At 39.4% G+C, this 20,993-nt stretch overlaps 1 long non-coding RNA gene across 1 annotated transcript in view; it reads right to left on the reverse strand.

Annotated features, from left to right (window-relative positions):
- Positions 1-300: 300 nt before the first annotated feature.
- The window catches only part of LOC149323861 (uncharacterized), a 143,888-nt gene continuing 123,195 nt past the window's right edge, over positions 301-20,993 (reverse strand). The window contains exons 3-4 of the long non-coding RNA XR_016280255.1: positions 2,007-2,150; positions 301-393 (exon numbers count right to left, since the gene is read on the reverse strand). This is a non-coding gene — a long non-coding RNA (uncharacterized LOC149323861). The remainder of the gene's footprint in view (positions 394-2,006; positions 2,151-20,993) is intronic.

The raw sequence follows: 20,993 nt of genomic DNA on the forward strand, positions 1-20,993 counted from the left end.
ATCCTGGGATTTTTAAAAAAATGTTATTGATTTTATTAAAATATTTATATTGGTAGTTTGGTTTAATTTGATTAGAATTCTCTAGTGGATATGTTTAATTCCCTCATGAAGTTACCAATCCAATGATTCCATAGGATAGAGCCATGGCAGTTGTAGTAGGCTCAAACTGCCACTATGTAGTGTAGACACATTCTAGAGGTAACATGTACTGAAGAAGGTATACAGAAATAATAAAAAACTAAAGAGGGAGAGAAGAATAGGAACAGTATAATAAAACTGATCAAAGAACACCTTTGCCGATCAGCTTTCAGAAATTTATTTGTCAATAGAATGCAGCTGATGTTGCTGATGCTGTAGTTCCAGTACACCTCTGGGAATACATGAAGAAATCCTCTGCAGACACAGAGAGGGAGATAGAGTGAAGAAAATATACAAAAGAAAAAGAAATCATAATTTATTCAGAGGCATAGCTATGTTAGTCTGGAATTTCAATATGCAAAGGGATTTTGTAGTCTGTTTGAGACTTACTGTGCAAAAGAAGTTGTAGCATATGCTTTTGTAGACTTGGGACCAAAACAGACCAGTTAAAAAAGCTGGCTCCCCAGTGGCTTGTGGGCATGGCATACACACAATGCACACCCCCAAGCCAGTAGGAAGCTGCTGTGAAGCCGCCCGCCCATTTACCCAGCATCAGCTTTTTGGCTCTGTGGCAGCATGGTGTATAGATGCTGCAAGCCACAGGAGTGCCAAAAAGCCACAGTGGAGGCAGAAAAGGAGCCCTTTTTCTAGTGCAAAAAGGAGTTGCATTTTGCTGCTCCTTTGTGTGCCAGAAAAAAGCCAGGTCAAGACTGCAGCATGCGGTTGCCACGGCCCCAATCTGGTGATCAAAGTAATAGTGTCAAGTCGCCCATATACGGCTGTCTGTTTTGGCCCAAGGTCTACGTCTTCAGACCAAGGCTACAACCACACTACAGAAATAATCCAGTTTGACACCAGTTCAACTGCCATAGCTCAATGCTATGGAATTCTGGGAATTGTAGTTTTGTAAGACATTTAGCCTTCTCTGTTCAGGTGCCACAACAACCTACAATTTCCAGAATTCCATAGCATTGAACCATGGCAGTTAAAGTAGTGTGAAACTGGATTATTTCTGCAGTGCAGATGCAACCCAACTCTATGAAAGCTTATACTACAACTTATTTCACACAGTCAGACTCAAAGGTGCTTTGTATAATCATAATTTATGTTATTGCCAGCAGATAGTTGCTGAGCTGGTCACAACTATGGTCACCAAACTGTAGATTCTTAAGATCCCAGGTAGACTTCCTAACTTCTTAAGGCTAACTGATGAGTCTGTCTCTCAGGTTTTCCCCTCCTGTTGAGATCTAATAGGAGACACCTGGTGACTGGGCCTTCGTGGAGGTGACACCCCATTTGTGAATCACTTTTCTGAGTTCAGTGTTACTTTTGCCAATATTACAATAATCTGGTTCTGAGTAAATTCTGTTCTTACAGGCTTTTAATTCAGGGCATTCAGATTGCTTGTGTTTACTAATGCTGCCTTTATTTTTCTAGGTTTTCAAAAGTGGGATTTTTTTCTGGATTTTTATTTCTGCTGAGTCAACAATTTAATTTTTATTTGATTTATTTCAGCATGCTTTTTTGGCTTCATTTTCAGTAAGTCAGCTCAGTCACTGGGAGGATGCAAGGCATATAGAAGTAGGGGACAATTCCATATGAAACAAAGACATACTTTTCTCCCAACCAAAGTGTAATTGCTTTCTACTTTTTCTCCTAGGCTAGTGTACATCGACTTCTCAATGCACCAGAAGAGCTCAGTGCAAACTCTTTGGTTTCACATAACAGGGAACAGTCTTTCTTACAGTCACTCAACCAAATTGATTTAAAACTACATAACATGCACATGCACACATATGTATCCATCTTTGCTAATAAAAATCAACTGAGCTCTTATGTACTTAAAAATTTTCAAAGTAGGTACTTACTCGGTAACATATAAGGTCTTCCTTTGCTCACCGTTGTCTAAGAGAGCTAGGACTAATGGGAGTTGCAGTTCAACAACATCCAGATGGCCAGCACTATCCCAGTACTGGGACAAGTTATGCATAACCAGTCTTTACGTGAACAGCCTAGTAGAGAAATAAAAAGAAAGTAAATCCTGTACTATATCGCTTAGAATTAAAATTTCAGTATTAAAACACAAGGGTCAGATTTTAAGTGTTCCCTTGTTGTAAGAACAGTGTTTGTAATGAGTTAGAATTCTGAAAAATCTGTTCTGGAATGCCAGTGCTCACAGAACATTAAGTCTCACACAAGTATTAATCCTCTATGAGCTTACATTTCCTGAAGGGAAAGAAGCTAAGTTTGTGAAGTCCCATATTCAGGTAGAATTCCATGAGACACTTGAGGCAAAGTTCTGTGGCTAGAGCATTAAAACAGGACACTGACCAAAGTTTATCATTCAGTATCATGTAATAACTGAGTCAACTGTATGAATGCTTCTTTGGATCAATTGGTTGGTTCAGCAGAGGGGATTAAAACAGGACACTGACTGAATTACTTTTGTATAGGGTTATATGCCAACATTTACTGCAGAGATAGGCAAAGTTCAGCCCTGAAGTCTGTTTTGATGGACCTGACCCACCTGCAAGTCCCATCATAGCTATTCTGGCAAAAAGAAGGGGGAGGGGGTGAATTGTCTTTTCTGGCCACCTTCAAAAACGGTGATTCACTTTTTGAATATATAACAGTTCTCCCAAACTGTTCAATATAAAAATACAAGCAAACAAGCAATATAAAAATACAAGCATAGATTTCTAGCCACTTCTGCTTTCCCCCACACCTACCCCCAATTTTTTTTAGCTTAAATCACAGGAAGGAATTGTGCAGCTTTCCAGATATGGTTAGACAGAGTCTCACAGCAGCCCTAAACAACACAGCCAATGGTAAGGGATGCTGGTCATCATGGTTCAACAACAGCTGGAGGAAGAGTGACCAGATGTCATAACCACAAAGGAGGACAAGGCACCGCAAAATGTAGGACATACATAGATTACATATACTGCCTTTTATTATGTATTTTTCTGATGAACTTATCTTTGTTAAAATCCTTCCTTGACTTGCAACATACTTATAGAACTCTGAGCAAAAATTGTACTTTACTAAAACCCTTAACTAAACCTACTTTTAAATTATTCTTTTAATTTATCCATTGTGCTGAAATTAAGGCAAAAAACAACAACATTTGCATTGTGTCTTCAAGCAGCAGAACACATTTGCTGCTGTTTTCACCTCCAAGAAACACCCTAAACTCTGGGGGCAAGTTTTTCTCCTGCTCCTCCTAGGAATTTTTTTTTAATATATATATAGAAGAATCCATCCTATCTCCTTATTTGCAGCTAGGGCAGGCCACCAAGTAGACAAATTTCTCAAAGAGAAAGAGCAAACATGCTGTTACTCAATGTATTTTGAAATTCCTACTGATCAGGATATGAAATGTAGAGTATGTCCTGGAAAAGGAGGCTATCTGGTCAACCCAGCTGGAGGCCACCCTTTGTCAACTCATGGCCTAAATCCAATTGCCATTCCCATCTAGAGCAGATTAATCAAATCAATAGGAATGTAATAAATCAACACATATGTAGGTTTAATTTATCTATTTTCATTGGTGCTGCCAACCCTTTTAAGAGTTTCTGATCACAGAAGTCCCTTTGCAGATTCAATTAAAGATGGCTACTAAGCACTTTTCAGGGTTTTTTTCCACTGAATGTGCAAATATTTCAGTGGCATCTGACCACACATAGGCCTTGAGGTTTACATGTGTAGTGGCTCAGTGGTAAAGATGCTGATTCTTGATTATTTCAAGTCAGCAGTTCGAGACCAAACTGCCACATGATGGAGTGAGCTCCAGTCACTAGCCCCAGCTTCTGCCAACCTAGCAATTTGAAAGCATGTAAAGTAGATAAATAGGTATTACTTCAGTGGAAAGGTAACATCAGTCCTTACAGCCATGTTTGCCACACAATCACAGAGTCATCTTTGATAATGCTGGCTCCCTCAAGTAAGTAACAGAGTTGAGCACCACCCCCTACAACTGGACATGACAATCAAGTCAAAGTCTGTCTCATGCTAAACTAAACATGATGCCCTCCTGTCTTCAACAATGATGAAACTAATTAACTCAAAGAACTGAGGAATCAGGGTGCAAAAATGCATCCTTCCTTTATACCCTGATTTGACTAGGGAGATTATCACATGCACTTAATTCCCATCATTTTCCCAATGGGATACATGAACATTTAACTTCAAAGATGGGTCTTACCACATTCTCTCATATGAAGCCTGTATGCAACCCAGGCTTATCCCATGGCTTTTCAAGGACAGGAAAATCCTGCATATTGGCTGCATATGGGAGAATGCGGTAAGACCCATCTTTGAAGTTAAACATGTATGTATCCTGTCAGGAAAATGATGGAATAAAGCATGTGCAATAATCTCCTTAATCTTAATCTTTTTCCTTTTGGGTCTGTTGTCCACCTCAAGACTTGTTTGGGTGTACATATCAGGAATAAAAGACAAGTCATGAAGAAGAAACAATAGATCCATAGATGGGTTTTAAAATTAATCTTCCAATAACTTCCTTGAAACAGAATCAAAGTCCCCTCTTCAGGTCAATAATTTTTCTAGGTTAATATATTCCACTGCCAAATGGTGCAGCACAATACAATTATCCAATGTGAGTATGTTCAACCAATTTGTCCTTATTTTAGAACATCTTAATCCTCCAGCCAATCAGCCAGGCAGGCACTCTGCATAGATGATTCCTCATAATGAGCATAGGATTCCTCCACCTTTGGATTTAAGGTCATGTGTTTATAAAAATGGACTACACATGTATCTTACTTTACAGAGGAGAGTCCTCTGCTTGAAAGTGTACTCTTTTTGAATGGTTGTGTAAAGTTCTCTGAACAATGAGCTAATCCAACGAATCAATCTTCCTCATTCAGGAAAAACTTTGGTTCTGCAGAGTCCCATGGAGATCACTGGGTTTCAGCCCTCTGCCATTTTAAACAACAATCAGTACAAAGTTGGCAGAAAGCATAGTCTCCCCTGGCAAATCTCTTGCATTTGTCTTGGTTACTTTATTTATTTTGCCAAAAAGAAGAGGAGAAGGAGGAAGGGAAGCTGATAGCTACTCAAAACAAATATCCCACCCCATGTGAACATGTGCTTCCTGGGTGTTGGCTATTGTGGAATACTCTTGATTTTCCACCTTATAGAATATTCCTGTGGACATAGTGTGCTGCAATTTATACCTCTGGAATTCTCACTGAAGTCAGAAAAGAATTCACATTAGCCACAAAATCCCACTAGGTGACCTTCAGCAAATCAACTCTTTGCAGCCTCAGAGAAGGCAATGGCAAACTCCCTCTGAACAAATCTTGCCAAGAAAACCCTATGATAGGATTGCCATAATTTGAGCTGACTTTAAGACACATAACAAGAAACCAAATATAATCAATTAAACATCCCTCCTCCAGTTCTGAATTACAAACATCATAGCAATCACTAAAACGAGAATCATGTCAATATTAAGAGCAGAGAGGTAAGCAATAAATGGACAGAAGATAAAGAAGAAAGTGCTTGTGATTGGGACCACTAAAATAAATTGTTTCTGGGTTTCATGTGAGTTGCTGGGGATCTTCTAAAAGATGAAACAAGAAAAGATAGATTCTTTGCTGACTTTTAATATTTGAAATTATATTTCTACCAGCCTACATTAGGATGAGGACATGAGAGTCTGCCACAGCTGCTATTTTGTTTTTAGGGTTGTTTTTTTTTCTGTTGAAATTATTTCAAATAAAATTTAGTGTCTAAATGCTATAGTGATGGCCACTTTGGAGTTAAATATTCCTTCCTGGGGAACAGAAAAGCAAGTTGGATATATATATTTTTCCTGTTCTTTTCTGTTTGAATAATCAGCCAGCAATAAATTTACTGATCTAGAGAATTTGGTGCAAAGTGAAAGTACTGTAACTTAATGATATAAAATAACTCCTCCCTAGAAACTGAAGAAGAAAGCCTACACTTTCCTTACATTATCATACATTAGTAACAATCCCAAATAATTGTAATGTATGGAAATTGGGTTTCTTTACTAGAATAACCATCTCTTCAGCATGCAAGAGTGGTGGATAAATGCTTCATTGTTACAAGTATTCATGGAAGAAGAACTTTTAGCAAGTGAATAAAAATATATCAGTGTGAAACATGTTAACTCAATGTAACAGTGTATAATTTAGCATTCTCATTAAATGTGTGTTATAAAAGCATCATCAACTTTATTTTAGTTTTAACAGAGAAAATTAAATGCACAAATTGTGTTAATGTAATGGTTTAATTCAGAAGTGTAATGGAGAAGCTGCAAAATCAGAATCACGTTCTCTCTTTTCTCAAACCCATGAAGGAGTCCAGTGACTTCTCCAGAAAACGTAATGGCCATTTTTCTAGGACTGAATTTAACATTCTGCTTCATTCAAAAAGGCCCATGTGGATATGTAGCTAAGTGGATATATGAATGAATGAAATTCTTTATTATGGTCAAAGACTGTAATAGAACTGTAATAGTCAGCTCATGACCTAGAACCATGCTGTTTGATTCTTTTTGAAGAAGGAAACATTCACCAATTCCTATTCTGGGCTTTGGAGATTACTATGTTTACTGTGTGCGTAGTGATGTCCTTTGTAGAAGGGACAGAGTTCTAGTCAACATACCCCCAGAAATCAAAGGCTTTTGTGGCTGGCATCCATAGTTTTTGTGGCTTTTTGGGCTATGTGGCCATGTTCTATACCCCCAGAACACAGTATATCCAATACTGGGGGATGAGTTGTAGTCCAGCAACATCTGCAGGGGGGGGGGGGGCAGGTTCCCTATCACTTTGTTAAGTTTTAAATTATTACATTTTCCAAACTATGAAAAAATGATGATTATCCCACACATTTTTCAGAGTTTGGTATTTGTGCCTTGTGTTCATTGTTGTTGTTGTTGTGTGCCTTTAAGCTGACTCCAATTTATGGCAACCAACAGGTGAATTTATCATGCAGTTTTCTTTCTTGGCAAGAAGTATTCAGAGAAGGTTGCCATTGCCTTCCTCTAAGGTTGAAAGAGTGTGAGCTGCCAAAGGTTACCCAATGGGTTTCCTTGACCAAGCAGTGATTTGAATCCTGGTCTCCTGAAATCCTAGCCCAGCCCTCAAACCACTATACCACATTGGTTCTTCACTCTGTCTTCTGCTCATGCAATAAGCTTATCGGGTCTCAACAAAAAATATTTCTGAATTATCCTAGTATGTGGTTACATTTTCTTTTAGTTTTCTTGTTTTTATTTTAGTAAGGTAGGCAATTTAAAATGGCTGAGCTGTTTTAAATGCACTTTTCAAAGACCTAACTATCTAAAAATGCAAATGTCAAACTACTTGAGGGAGGCATTTACTCGAACTAGATTTGATCAACTTGACACAATGGTAAGATATGGTAGATTTAATCGCATTCCTTACGATGACCCAACTTGTATTTGCGGAGACCAAGAGATTGAAGATTTAGCTCATATTCTATTCAAGTGTAATTTATACCAACAGGAAAGAGACCAGTATCTTGGTCCCTATATCAAACAATCAGTGTTCTGGGATACCCAAGTTAGAACTTCTTACCTCATGAGTGGTCAAGATTCAAAAATATCTATTACCATGGCTCGGTTTCTATATAAAGCAATACAGTTGAGAGCTAGATATGTGGGGACAATTGTGGTCAACTGTAGAGGTGATGAGGAATTTTGATGTATAACTGATGTTCAATCTTTTGTTTTATGTACTATCATTTTAAAGACATATTCCCCCCCCCCTCTCTATTTTACCCATTTTTGTATTTTGAATCTTTTATATAGATTTTTATAATCAAATTTTATAATTTTGTTTCATTTATGGGTTTTGTACTTAAATTGTATGGCATTCACATGGTATCTGTATGGTATTTTATTCATATTTTAGATTTATTATATTTAGCTTTTTCTAATTTCTATAGAATTTCTAACAAATTTTTTATAGTGTGTTTTATCTGCTTTTGTGTTATTTTGATATGGCCTAAGGGCTAATCAATAAACATTGATTGATTGGTTTTATTTTGCTGCATTTTGAGGCATATAAAAGAAATTAAAAGCTATCAGTTCAGGCAAATTTTGAACAAAGTGTATTTCATGTTTCAACCTGAATCCTGAAAACCTGTCAAGCACATATGAGTCCTATTCAGGTATTCCTTTTCTGTATACATTAAACATAGAATGAGAAGGAGAATACTCCACTCTCTCTTTAATGAAATACTCTTAATTCTTTCCATCCACACTTCTGTTCACTATGGTTGAATGCAAGGCATCCTCAAAAGACATATAATATCAGAGTATGATGGTTATTATCTCCAGGGAAGAGTTAGAAATGGAAAGTAAATTACTGAGATATATTGTAGGATATATTCACTGCAGACATCTTTGCCCTATTTATGCTTTCCTAGTTTAATGTATATATTAAATGTGTGTGGGGGGGAGCATCCTAGCCACCCTGCTTCAATGGTATTTCTGGCCACTTGCAACATTTGGAAGGTCTGAAACAGTCTGAAACAGAGACTTTCCATTTCAGTCTGTTGCCCTCCTTGCATAAGTGAATGTCAGATGACTGGGGCTAGTTCACCCTCCTTATTCACATGTTTAAACTATAAATGAAGGCAATCCCTGAATAGGGCTAAGATGTCTGCACTATGAATATTTTACAATATACCTAAGTAATTCACTTTTCATCTTTAACTCTTTCCTGGAGGTCATAGATATTATATACACCTTTTATATTATATGTCATTTGAGGATGCCTTGCTTGCAGCCATAGTGAAGAAGCCTGTCGTCATGGAAAGGATTAAGATAATTTCACTGCACTACACAAGAGCAGCAGTAGCATGGACAGGAATTATTAAAATGGCATAAGGAAGACCTCATGGTGAAATCTCTGACCGTGAAGGTTGGGGGGAGGGATGCCAGTGATCATCGAAAGACTAGTCAAGGTTCGTTTCATAAAGGTAGCTCAAAGAACCCCTTCTTTCTAAACATACATTTCTACTGTTCACACACACATGTCACCTTTGAGAAAAACCTCTTTATCTGAGCTTTTCCATAGGAGATGTTAATTGGCCTATGAGGAATAATCTCCCTCTGATGCACATGTGTAAATTGGCACTTAGTGAAAATTAATTCATCTGGAGTTAAATACAATGGTAACAAATGTGGGATGTATAATCAGAAGTGAAAGAATGAACTGGAAAGCCAAGATTTTCCTTGTATTGCAGAGTTTCATGACTATAAACATGTAGAAATATTAACAAGCCATTATCATTTGAGTACAAGCTGGTGAACCAATGCCTTTTTCGTAGTTTAGACTCCTCATTAATTATACTTAATATTTTCTCTGTACAATTATAAATACTGTATGTTGTTCTTCACAGATGAAGAGAGAGAACTAGACTAACTCATGCTCTGAATTGTCTGTCTGCCTTTCTTTTCTTTCCTTTTCCTTTTCCTTTCCTTTTCTTTTCTTTTCTTCACCCACCCACTTTCTTTTATATTTCACCTTTCCTCCAACATGGGACCCAAAGCAACTGACAATCTGGAATAAAACAAAATACAGCTACAAACAATGATAATTTAGAAATGTTTTTTTTAAAGTTATCAATTGAGTAATCCTATAAAAACCATTAATTGAAAACAGATTGAACCATGTAAAACATAGAATAAAAAATAAAGGCCTTCCCCACTAAAAGACATTTCTGCAAGAACCAGTTACTGGCCAAAAGCCTATCTAAATAAAATGGTCTTTGCCTGCTGAGAAAAGAACAGCAGGAGGCCTGCTGTGGAATAGAACTGCACAACGTTGGAGCAAGCACTTAGAAGGCCTTCTCACATGTCTTCATAAGATATGCCTGTGACAATGGTGGGACTGAGAGAAGGCCCTCCCTCAAAGTAAGGATTGCCATATCCAAGCATCTAATTTGCATATTATGCAAATTATAATATATAAAATTATTGTAATTATGCCTATTATTAATTTGCATTCTGATTTTGCAAATTCAACACATTAATTATTTGACCTTTCTACCATTATATTTCAACTTCAGTATCAGTACCAAGCTAAGAGCTGTTTTCTCCTTCTTTTTTCTCCTAGCTGGTGTGAAGAGAGAGAGGCTTCCAAGCTGCCCAAGAGAATAAAGGAATTGCATTTACTCTTTCAAGGTTGTTTGGAAGCAAAGGTCTTTCTAGCCCCTCAAACCATTGACACAATCACCTCACAACACCAGGCCATTTCTGCTTGCCACCTTCCTTTTCTACCTTCTTGGCTTTTTGGGTGTAGGGAGAGGGAAAGGAAGAATAAGGTGGCAGTGCTATACCTGTGCAGTAGCAACTGCAGCCCACAGGGCATGATGGGGCTTCACCAATGCCACTCTTCTTGCATGGCTTTCTACTTCATCATCAGTGCCACATTTTAGCCTACCCATCAACCTGCAACAAAGAAGAAATCTAGGATTTACTGCTTCAGTTGGCCCAGCTGGCTGGGACATTAATGCCGAATTCTCTAATATCCCTTTCAACTTACCAGGAGCATCTCTATCTCAGATGGATCATAGAATCATAGAATCATAGAGTTGGAAGAGACCACAAGGGTCATCCAGTCCAAGCCCCTGCCATGCAGGAACCCTCCATCAAAGCATCCCTGACAGATGGCCATCCAGCCTGTTTAAAGACCTCCAAGGATGAAGCTTTAATCTCTTCAATCTAATGCAGCCTCATAGAATTGTAGAATCATAGAGTTGGAAGAGGCCACAGGGGTCAGTCCAACCCCTTACTATGCAGGAACATACAAGGAAAGCACCCCCAACAGATGGCCATCCAGCCTCTACTTAAAAACCTCCAAAGAAGGAAACCTCACTACTCATGTTCCACTGTCAAGCGGCTCTTACTGTCAGGAAGTTCTTCCTAATGTTCAGGTGGAATGTTGTGTGTTGAGGCACAAGTAGCTCTGAAACAGCTTCCTCGAAATTGGATAGATAAGAGAAATAGTGTTGAGTGCCCTCACCATACTGGTGATACAAAACCCAAAGCTCCAAATAACCTCGCCTAGTGACTTCATGTATATGTAAAATAGCATGGGGAACAGAAAGTGAGCCCTGTGGGACCCAACAGGACAACAGCCTGGATGTCAAACAAAAAACCCCTCAGCACCTCTTTCTCTGAAAAAAACAGTGTGTCAAAGTCCTGTTGTGGATAGATGGCTCTGAAGGATACCATAGACAATAGCTGCTGAACCAATGGTGATGCATTCCCTCCATTCAGCTCTTAGCATTGGTTATCCACCAAGGTAACCAAAGCTGTCTCTCACCTGGAACTAGACCTGAAGCAAAACTGAAATGGATCTCATCACTAGAGACAAAATGAATATTAAATATATATTTAAATAATACATGAAAAATTGATTTCCCAAATGTTGGAAAATCTTGACAGGGAGCATTTTGGAAAGATTAGAATCTTCATAGTTCATGACTGATGCAGTACAAAAAAAAAATGCTTCTAGACTTTTTGGTGCAGAAAAGGGCATTTTTTGCTCAGAGAACAGGTGTTCCACATAGAAAACATGATTTTCTGTGCAGAAAATATCAATTCTTCCTGTAAAATGCCATTAATTGACAAAAACAAAACCTCAAAAACCTACATGTAATGTTTTTTATTCACAAAATAAAACCCAGGCTGTGAATAGTCCTTGAAAACCATGTAGTTTTCTTACAACATTGAGAATAATTATTTGTTTTAGCATAGAAGAACAACATTTATGAAGATTACATTCTTATTCTTCACTTTACTTTGAAATAAAGAGCAATACAGACATTCTCAAGATTATTCCCAACCTAGGCCACATGTGGCAATCTACACACATGGGTAATCCTGAGGAATGTTAATCCTGGATGCATACTGGGAAAAAGGTGTACTATGTCATACTTTATGTAATAGATTATTTACATGTTTGGAAAAATCATAATGAGTGGGAGAAAAAGGAAAGGAAGATATGGGTTGGAAAAAATATATGTTTCATTCTCTCCAGAGAACAGGGTGAAATCTGAGGTGATTGCATCATCCTGTGACAAGATCCCAATTTTTCATTACATGGCCACCTATCACCATGCTGTTATGGGTTGTTGTTGTTTTTAAATAAAGCACTGTCTTCTTCATTCTTACAGACACTAATTATGATTTTATACGTACAGTTATAGTTAAACAACAGCAACAAAAACCCATTAGAATAAAACAAAGAAGTAACTATATATATAAAAAAGCACACACTAGAGTCTGTCAGTCAAAATACCCAGAAAAACAAAAGGGCTTTAAGTGAATAATAAATAAAATAATAAATCATTTATTTCTAGCCCACCTTTCCATGAGATCAAGGCAGGTTACAACATCATAGAGCAACAAACGATAAATATCAACAATACAATATAAAACAAAATCAGAGATTAAAACAAGGAATTAAAAACACAGATTAAAAACCTTACAAAAACTAGCCAAAGTGCAGGTGCAAAAGGAGGGGGGGGAGAAAAAGCGATTACAACTGGGGGAAAGCTTGTTCAAAGAGAAAGGTTTTGAGTCTCTTCCTGAATTGGTTGAGGGAGGGGGTCGAGCGGAGCTCTTCGGGAAGCGAATTCCATAACTGCGGGGCTGAGATAGAAAACGCCCTCTGTGCAGTTGTAGAGCGTTTCGAGGGTGGAACCCTCAGAAATTGCTTCCCGGTTGACCTGAGTGTGCGGGGCGGACTATATGGGGAGAGGCGGTCCTCCAAGTACCCTGGGCCCAAGCCATTTAGGGCTTTATAGGTTATAACCAACACCTTGTAATGTGCCTGGAAGCGAATAGGCAGCTAGTGTAGATCTCGCAGAACAGGTGTTATATGGCTGGACCTGGAACATCCAGTGACCAGTCTGGCTGCCATGTTCTGCACTAACTGAAGCTTCCGGGTTTGGTACAAGGGTTGCCCCATGTAGAGCGCATTACAGAAATCCAACCGAGAGGTTACCAGAGCGTGTACCACTGTTTCAAGGTCCCCCCGGCCCAGGTAGGGTCGCAGCTGGCGTATCAGCCGAAGCTGATAACAGGTACTCCTGACCGTCCCATCCACCTGAGATGTAAGGTGGAGCGACGAGTCCAAGAGCACCCCCAGACTGCGAACAGAGTCCTTCAGGGGAAGTCTGACCCCATTCAGGACAGGTGGACAAATCTCCAAACCTGGACCCGGGGAACCTATCACAAGTACTTCCGTTTTCTCTGGATTCAGGCTGAGTCTGTTTTCCCTCATCCAGCCCATTAATGACTCCAAACAGGCATCTAGAGGAGAGATGCCATCCCTGGTCACTGCATCAGTCAGAGACACAGAGAAACATATTTGGGTGTCATCAGCGTACTGATAACACCACGCCCCGTGTCTCCGGATGATCTCTCCCAGCGGTTTCATGTAAATGTTAAATAGCATGAGGGACAGAATGGCTCCTTGAGGGACACCAGATGTAAGGGCCCTCTTATCGGAGCACATGTCCCCCAGCTGCACCATCTGGAATCTACCCGAGAGGTAGGAACGGAACCACTGGAGCGCACCGCCCCCGATTCCCAACTCTCTCAGGCATTCCAGAAGGATACCATGGTCAATGGTATCGAAAGCCGCTGAGATGTCTAAGAGCACTAACAGGGACACGCTTCCCCTGTCCATGCCCAGACGGAGATCATCGACCAAGTTGACCATGGCAGTCTCAACTCCATAGCCCGCCCGAAAGCCAGTTTGAAATGGGTCTAGAAAATCAGTATCATCCAAGACCGATTGAAGCTGAATGGCAACCGCCCTCTCGATCACCTTCCCCAAGCATGGCAGCAGAGAGATAGGCCGATAATTATTGTGAATCAGGGGGTCTAGGGAGGGCTTTTTTTTATCAGCGGTTTTACAATGGCCAATTTTAAGCTGGATGGAAAGCGCCCGTCCCTAAAAGATGAATTAATTATGCGGCGCAACATAGTAGTTACAGCCGCACCTCCCTGAGCTGCTAGCCAAGAGGGACAGGGATCGAGAGAGCAGGTTGTCTTTCTAACACTTCTAAGGATCTTGTCCACTTCCTCAGTACTCACGGACTCAAACTGATCCAGTACAACAGAGTCCATGGAAGCTCTGGAGACTTCTATTCTGGATTCTGTAGAAATAATGGCGTCGAGATCAGCCCTTATCCGAGAGGTTTCATCCACGAAGAAGTTGTTAAATTCGTCACAGCAGGCTTTGGATGGTTCCAGAATAGAATTCAGGGAGGAGGGTAGCTGAGTAAGCTCCCTCGCTACCCTGAACAGCTCTGCCGGACGCGACTCTGCGGACGCGATACGCACAGAAAAGAACGAATTCTTTGCTGCGCTTATCGCCACTCCATAGTCCTCCAAAAGAGAATCTAGGAGTGCCTTGTCGACTAAGTCCTGGTGTCTTCGCCATTTGTGCTCTAGTCGTCGCAGAACCCGCTTCCTTGCCCGGAGATCTTCCGTGTACCAGGGCTGTTTTTTGGAAGCAGGCCTGAGAGGACGCTTGGGAGCGATGCTGTGTATTGCCCTGGAGAGATCAGTATCCCAGATGTTTGTCAGGGCATCAACAGAATCGCCGTCAGTGCCAACCAAATACCCCTCTAGGGCTTCTTGGAACCTTTTGGGTTCTATCAGCCTTCGAGGGTGGACCATTCTAGTAGGTCCGCCACCCCCGGGGGGAGTTGGGTAGATGCCTTGAATTTAGCCTCAACCAGGAAATGGTCCGTCCATGACAGGGCGGAAATATTAGTTACTTCCGCCCACGGAATCTCCATGTCCATGCAAAAGACCATATCAAGCGTATTACCAGCAGAATGCGTGGGCCCTGAAACTAATTTTGATAGGCCCATGGCAGTCATGGTAGCCATGAACTCCCGAGCCGCACTGGTTGGACTGTGGCTGGCCTTGAAAGGGATGTTGAGGTCCCCCAGGACAAGAAGCCTAGGGGACTCCAACACCAGCTCTGAGACCAGCTGTGTCAGCTCGGCCAGGGAGTCTGTTAGCGCACGGGGTGGCCGGTATACCGACAGAATCCCTAAACTATCTCTGGCCTTCAGGGTCAGGTAAATACACTCGATATGGATAGTTTGCCGGACATGGTTCCTGGTTAAGGAAAGGGTGTTCTTATGAATCAAGGCAACCCCCCCCCCCCGCCCACCTAACCTGGTCTGGTCCTTAACTGAGTACCCGGCAGGCAGGGCCTGAGCCCACACAGCTTCACTTTCAGACCCAAGCCAGGTCTCAGTAATGCAAGCCAGGTCACAGCTCTTGTCTTCCAATAGATCGTAGATTATGTGGGTCTTGTTTTTTACGAACCTGGCATTGCACAGGAGCAGAGACAGGGTTTGTGGTATGGTTGGGCTGACCCTCAGATCTCTTTGGTTAGGAGAGTGGATGGAAGGAGAGATAGATATTAAGCATCGAATGTTGACACCATTTTAGATTTGGCATCAGTGGCATATGATAGTTGGGCATCAGAACCAAGAACGGTCTCTCCCCTCTTGCCACATAATGTAGACAAGTTTTTTTTACAGAAGAACATTTAATGCTAATCCTAATCCTAGGGAGGAAGTTCCTATAGAAGGAGGAGCTTCTACAGGTATTAATATCCCTCAACTTGTCTTGTGTTAAAGTGGCAAGTTGGCATCTAGATGCACAACAGATGAATCTGCTGATTTTACATTATATTCCTCTCAAATGAAGTGTCAGAAAGGGGATATGTGGCTGTAAATGCACTCTATTCATGGACACTGTGTAACATAACACTATAAATCAAATATTATCAATGTTGGAAGAAGACATGCAGAATGCCTGGCCCATATCTTGGGAATCTTAATTTACAAGTTAATTGGCTGGTTTATAGGTTCAAGTACCTTTCAGAAGAATACAGAACAACACATTTTTGGTTTTCCTGTTTATTTTGCAAAGAACTGCTGTCCAAGCCACAGCTGTGTTCAATGCAATTTGCTGCTTTAGTATCACTAAGTGGTACCATACTTTATGTAAAGGAAGAGAACTTGATTATTCATAATTTTGTATTGACAGGTATTATAGCTGACATAAATCCATCTACAATCTGTAATCAAGAGGAAAAATACATTTTTTAAAAAATTGACAGCTGTTTCACACCAAACTAGATACTTCTCTCTTAAATTTATTGAAACTCGTTTAAAATTTGAAATGTGGATGAAATGTGTATTCATTCTCCTTAAGAATGCTTTCTTTAAAATTAATATCTAAGATGTTGACTCTTGTTACATTTTACCATATTTAGAGAACAATATCAAAATACAGTGGAACAATAAAGTAACCATAAGTAAATGATTGCCCTTAAGCTCTGAAGAAAAGAAAAATATTGGTCCTAATTATAATCACTGTAGATAATTGGTAGGCAATAAGGGCAAGCACAATAGTTCATTATAGCTTATCCTCAATTAGCTGACAACTGTATTGTTCAGCGTACATAATGTAATTTGGAAGAAAGGTGTATGAGAATCTATTTTCTAGACAGGGAGGTACAAAAAGACAGCAAGAGCCTTCTTTTATACACAGTCTTTTATATTTTAGTGTGCTACTGTATGTCATGGATAGGTACACATTTGCAAAGTAAAAGGTGATGAATAAATTAGCACATTGTTTTGCGACCTGAAACATAAGGAACACGAATGTTACCCCCCCCCCCGAAAATTAGTAATAAAAACATAGCATGTGGTATTTTCATTTCAAAAGTCACATCAAATACAATTAACATTATAATTTATCCTATAGGTTCATCCTAAATGGCTTTTAAAGAAAACTCCAGACCAAAGATCTGTAGCTGGCACACTATATTTATAACTTTTGCTTTGGAAACAAGCTCCATTGCAGTTTAAGCAATGTAGGCTTCAAATCTTCTCAGATGAATGCTGTTGCTCTGTGCTGTGTATACCCTTTTCACTGTTAGTTTCAAATAAAATTACAAGTGATTTCAAACTTCACACTCAAATCATAATCAAAATATTTATTCACTATGTACGTTTCACAGAGATGGAGATACACTGTCGTATCACTGGAGGGGAGGACTGCAACAGGCATTGTATGAAATCAAAGGTGAACACTGATAGACGTCACAAAGGGAAGACAAGTAAACAGAGGCAAAGCAACTATTAGAGTAAAAAGCATATAGATCGCTCAAAAAAATCAATACCAGCATAAACATATGGTGAAAAGATAATTAATTCTTTTCTTTTGTATGCCTTCCTCTCAAAAGCAGCTCACTTTGTATGCATCTCTTTCATGTCTCATCACACTTCTTTTATCGCTGCTGCATTTTCTATCCTTCCAAGGATTTTCGTCTGTCAGATGGTTTTTGATACTAATATTTTAAACATGCAGCATGTTAGCAACAACAAAAGCCCTAATATATTTTTTGCATGGATATCATAAACCACCTCATTGATGAGTGCATATATGTGGGTTCTTAAACCATCAGACATCAAAACAGTTTAGCTATCAGGAAGGTGCCACACATTTTTCTTTGAATGCGTGGTCACATTGCTTCATTCTCTTAATTTTTATAGATCTACTGCTGCTTCCCAGGGCTTATATTATGTGTAAGTGTGTGCATGGGGGTGTGTACACATGTGCATGTGCACATGCACACACATTGTTCCTTCATATCAGCCTATTAATAATAAATAGTAAAAAGGCCTTATCTTTACAGGCTAGGAGCAGAATTAGTATCGGTATCATTACTATCTGGACAATTATTTCATTCCACACTAATGGTTAATTTGAGAAGTATCACGTCAGCACAGTTTGTTCAATCTAGCCATGAGATATGATCATCGTATAATATAGGGTCTATTTGGAAAAGGATTGTTTTAATCAGTATTTTTCCTGCACTGTAAACTGTGTCTGGGAGCTTCCTCTGGCATATAGACCCCTAGCAGAGAAAAATACACAAACAATATACTTGAGGAAAGTAAACATAGGTCTGTGACAAAGATCGTCACAGCTCAAATGTATTATATGAGTTTAACCCAGACATACTGTAGTCAGCCAGGAGCACCAGGGCTGACTTTGATGCAGTGTACAAGAAGATGCTTTTCTGCCTTGTTATGTTATTTCCAGCTACAGTTTGAAATGCGCTTTGATAAAAAGAAAAATCTACTACTGGCAGTTAATTAACACCCAGCGTTATTATCAAGTGTTCTTTAAGCTGACACATTCAAGTTAGACCAAACTGATTGCAATAAAGGGGATTATTAGCAGAAGGGTTCATTGATGTCTAGTATAAATAGCCAAGGTGCCCAATAGGTCTGGCATCAAATAATATCTTGGAATTATTCTGCATCTCTGTCTTTTAAAACTATTTATATATCACCTTTCAATACTGCTTTTCTGTTGTCTGGAAACAGCAACAGGTGTTCTAAATATTTCCAATTTTCCCTTCTTCCAAACTTGAATTCTTTGACTATGAATTCTGTCAGCACAGTTTCTTACTGCTACAGTTGCAAAAGACAGACACTGTTGGCACTGGCATTACTGGTATAAATGCACATATGTCTTATAGTGTGGTTTGGAGTAAATAGGATGTGTGTGTATATATGTTTGTGTATTAAAGTACCCACAGCAAAAAGCATGGGGAAGAAGCTTAGATGGATTTAGTGCCCAATGAAAAAAGCACAGTTCTCTGATCCATGCTACTATTGTTGCCTTTAGTTTAGCTCCTTCTCAATCAATATCTAACAGGGCATGATTTAATAAGGTTTTATAATCTACAAAAATGGGGGGTGTTAGGGGAAGGGGAGGGCAGTTGTGTTATTGTCATTCATCAAAGGCCCCCTTTCACATTTCTTTGCTTTCACCTGCTGGGACCCATTTGGTCTCTTTCAAAGAGAATGCAGTGACAAAATGAATGAGAAACGCAAGAATAGGAGTCCCTTATTCTATCCAATAGTGTAATCAATGGGTACTTGTTAGCCCTATTGTATTTCACAGAGGTAGTTGTAAGACAATTAAACCTTGCTTGTCGGGCAAATAATTTTGGTAGTTAACCTGATGCAGCAGCCAACAGCAGTAAAGAAAATGAATGAATGTATGTGAGGCAGTGATGTAATGGGATACTATTCTGCCCTGGGGTGGGGTGGGAGACCTTTACAGTTTCACTAAACTACATTATTAGTAAGCTATAATTAGTGGCTTAATGCAGGAAACAGAGGTGGTGAAATACAATTTTTCCAAAAGATGCCCCAAAAGTGAATTTTTTATGCCGATGCTGCAAGATGCCTATTAAGAAATGCAACCTGGACTGAAAACAAACACTAAGTAAACACCAAATTTTGATAACTTTCCAAAAGATATCTGCATCTTAATAAAAAGCAAATGTTTACATAGAATTCAAAGATACTGTATAACCGTGTTATTCTAAATCCAGTATGCAAAAGGTTATTCTATCACCTTTGAGACTAACTTAGTTGGCAGGATGCTTTTGTATACTTCATTATATTCTTCAGATATATCCAAAGAATAGACTGAAGTTTACAAAAGCTTATGCTACCAACTAAATTTTTTCGAAGTTAAACATCTGCCTGATACAAAAGCCAGCTTTAATTTAATTTGCATCAGCTACTTTCACAAACAGGTCTTTCCGCACTCCTCTTCAGTCTACTTATGAATGTATGTCAAACGTCAGTCCACTTATATGTATGTCCAAAGAGACTCTCAAAAACTATGGACAGCAAAACATTCATTGCCATGTTTTCATACACAAACACACACATGTTGTTTGCTTTCGGATTGTTTCAGAATTCTGGGTACCCTAAGGTAAACCTATCATGGGGTTTTCTGGGGCTGAGAGTGTGTGACTTACCCAAGGTCAGCCAGTGGGTCACTGAGTGGGTTTCCATGGCTGAGCAGAGAATCAAACCCTGATCTTCAAAGTTGTAGTCCAGCACTCAAACCACTACACTCCCCCCCTCTCTCTTTCACACACACCCATTAAAAAACATTTTGATTTTTCCTGGCCCTGCCTTACTTTTTTTTTTTTTTTTTTTTTTTTGCATTTTTTTCTGTCCCAAAATACAGTGCGGCCGCATCATATGCGGGCGTGCTTGCTGAAAGCCGCGTGGGGAGGAAGGGGTCGCGTGTCCCATAGGGATGAATGGGGTGTGTGCTCATGGTGCGTGCGCCCTGCCTGCCACCGCACTGCCGCATGCACAAGCTCCATTCATCCAAATGGGGCTCGAGCATACGCATTATTTGTTTTATGCGGGGGAGTTCGGAACAGATCCACCGCGTAAACAAAGGGTGCACTGTATTTATCTCATCACAAAAACATTATTATTAGTATCTATATTCTTTATTTACATCTAAATTAAGAGGCCTATTCTATCAGTTTCTGTAAAATTAAAATGCTATGAACAGCATATTCTTTCCTTCTGAGAATGAGCTCAGTTCTCAACTATTTATATCAAGTTTTGTCCAGGTAACTTATATCTCATTCAGTGACAAAGGAGACAATGGAGCTAGTTTACAACTGGCTTCTCTCAATGAAATCACCATAGAGAATAATCTTGTTCATGAGATGATAACTTGAAGATCACAGATGCAGTAACAACTATGACAGCTACACTACATTTTGGAAAAATGAAGTGCTCCACAAATATAATGGGTGCATTTTGAATATTAGTGCACAGTGTGGTACAGCATTTTGGACCTTATCGCACTAGCGAAATCCTGTTTAGAAACGGGATTTAAATTAGATTTAAATTTTTTTAAAAAATCCCCACAAATACGGGAAGTT

The sequence above is a fragment of the Sceloporus occidentalis genome, unplaced genomic scaffold, assembly GCF_023333645.1.
Source record: "Sceloporus occidentalis isolate IW3139 unplaced genomic scaffold, rSceOcc1.0.p SCAF_1, whole genome shotgun sequence".
In the NCBI taxonomy this organism is placed as follows: Eukaryota; Metazoa; Chordata; class Lepidosauria; order Squamata; family Phrynosomatidae; genus Sceloporus; species Sceloporus occidentalis.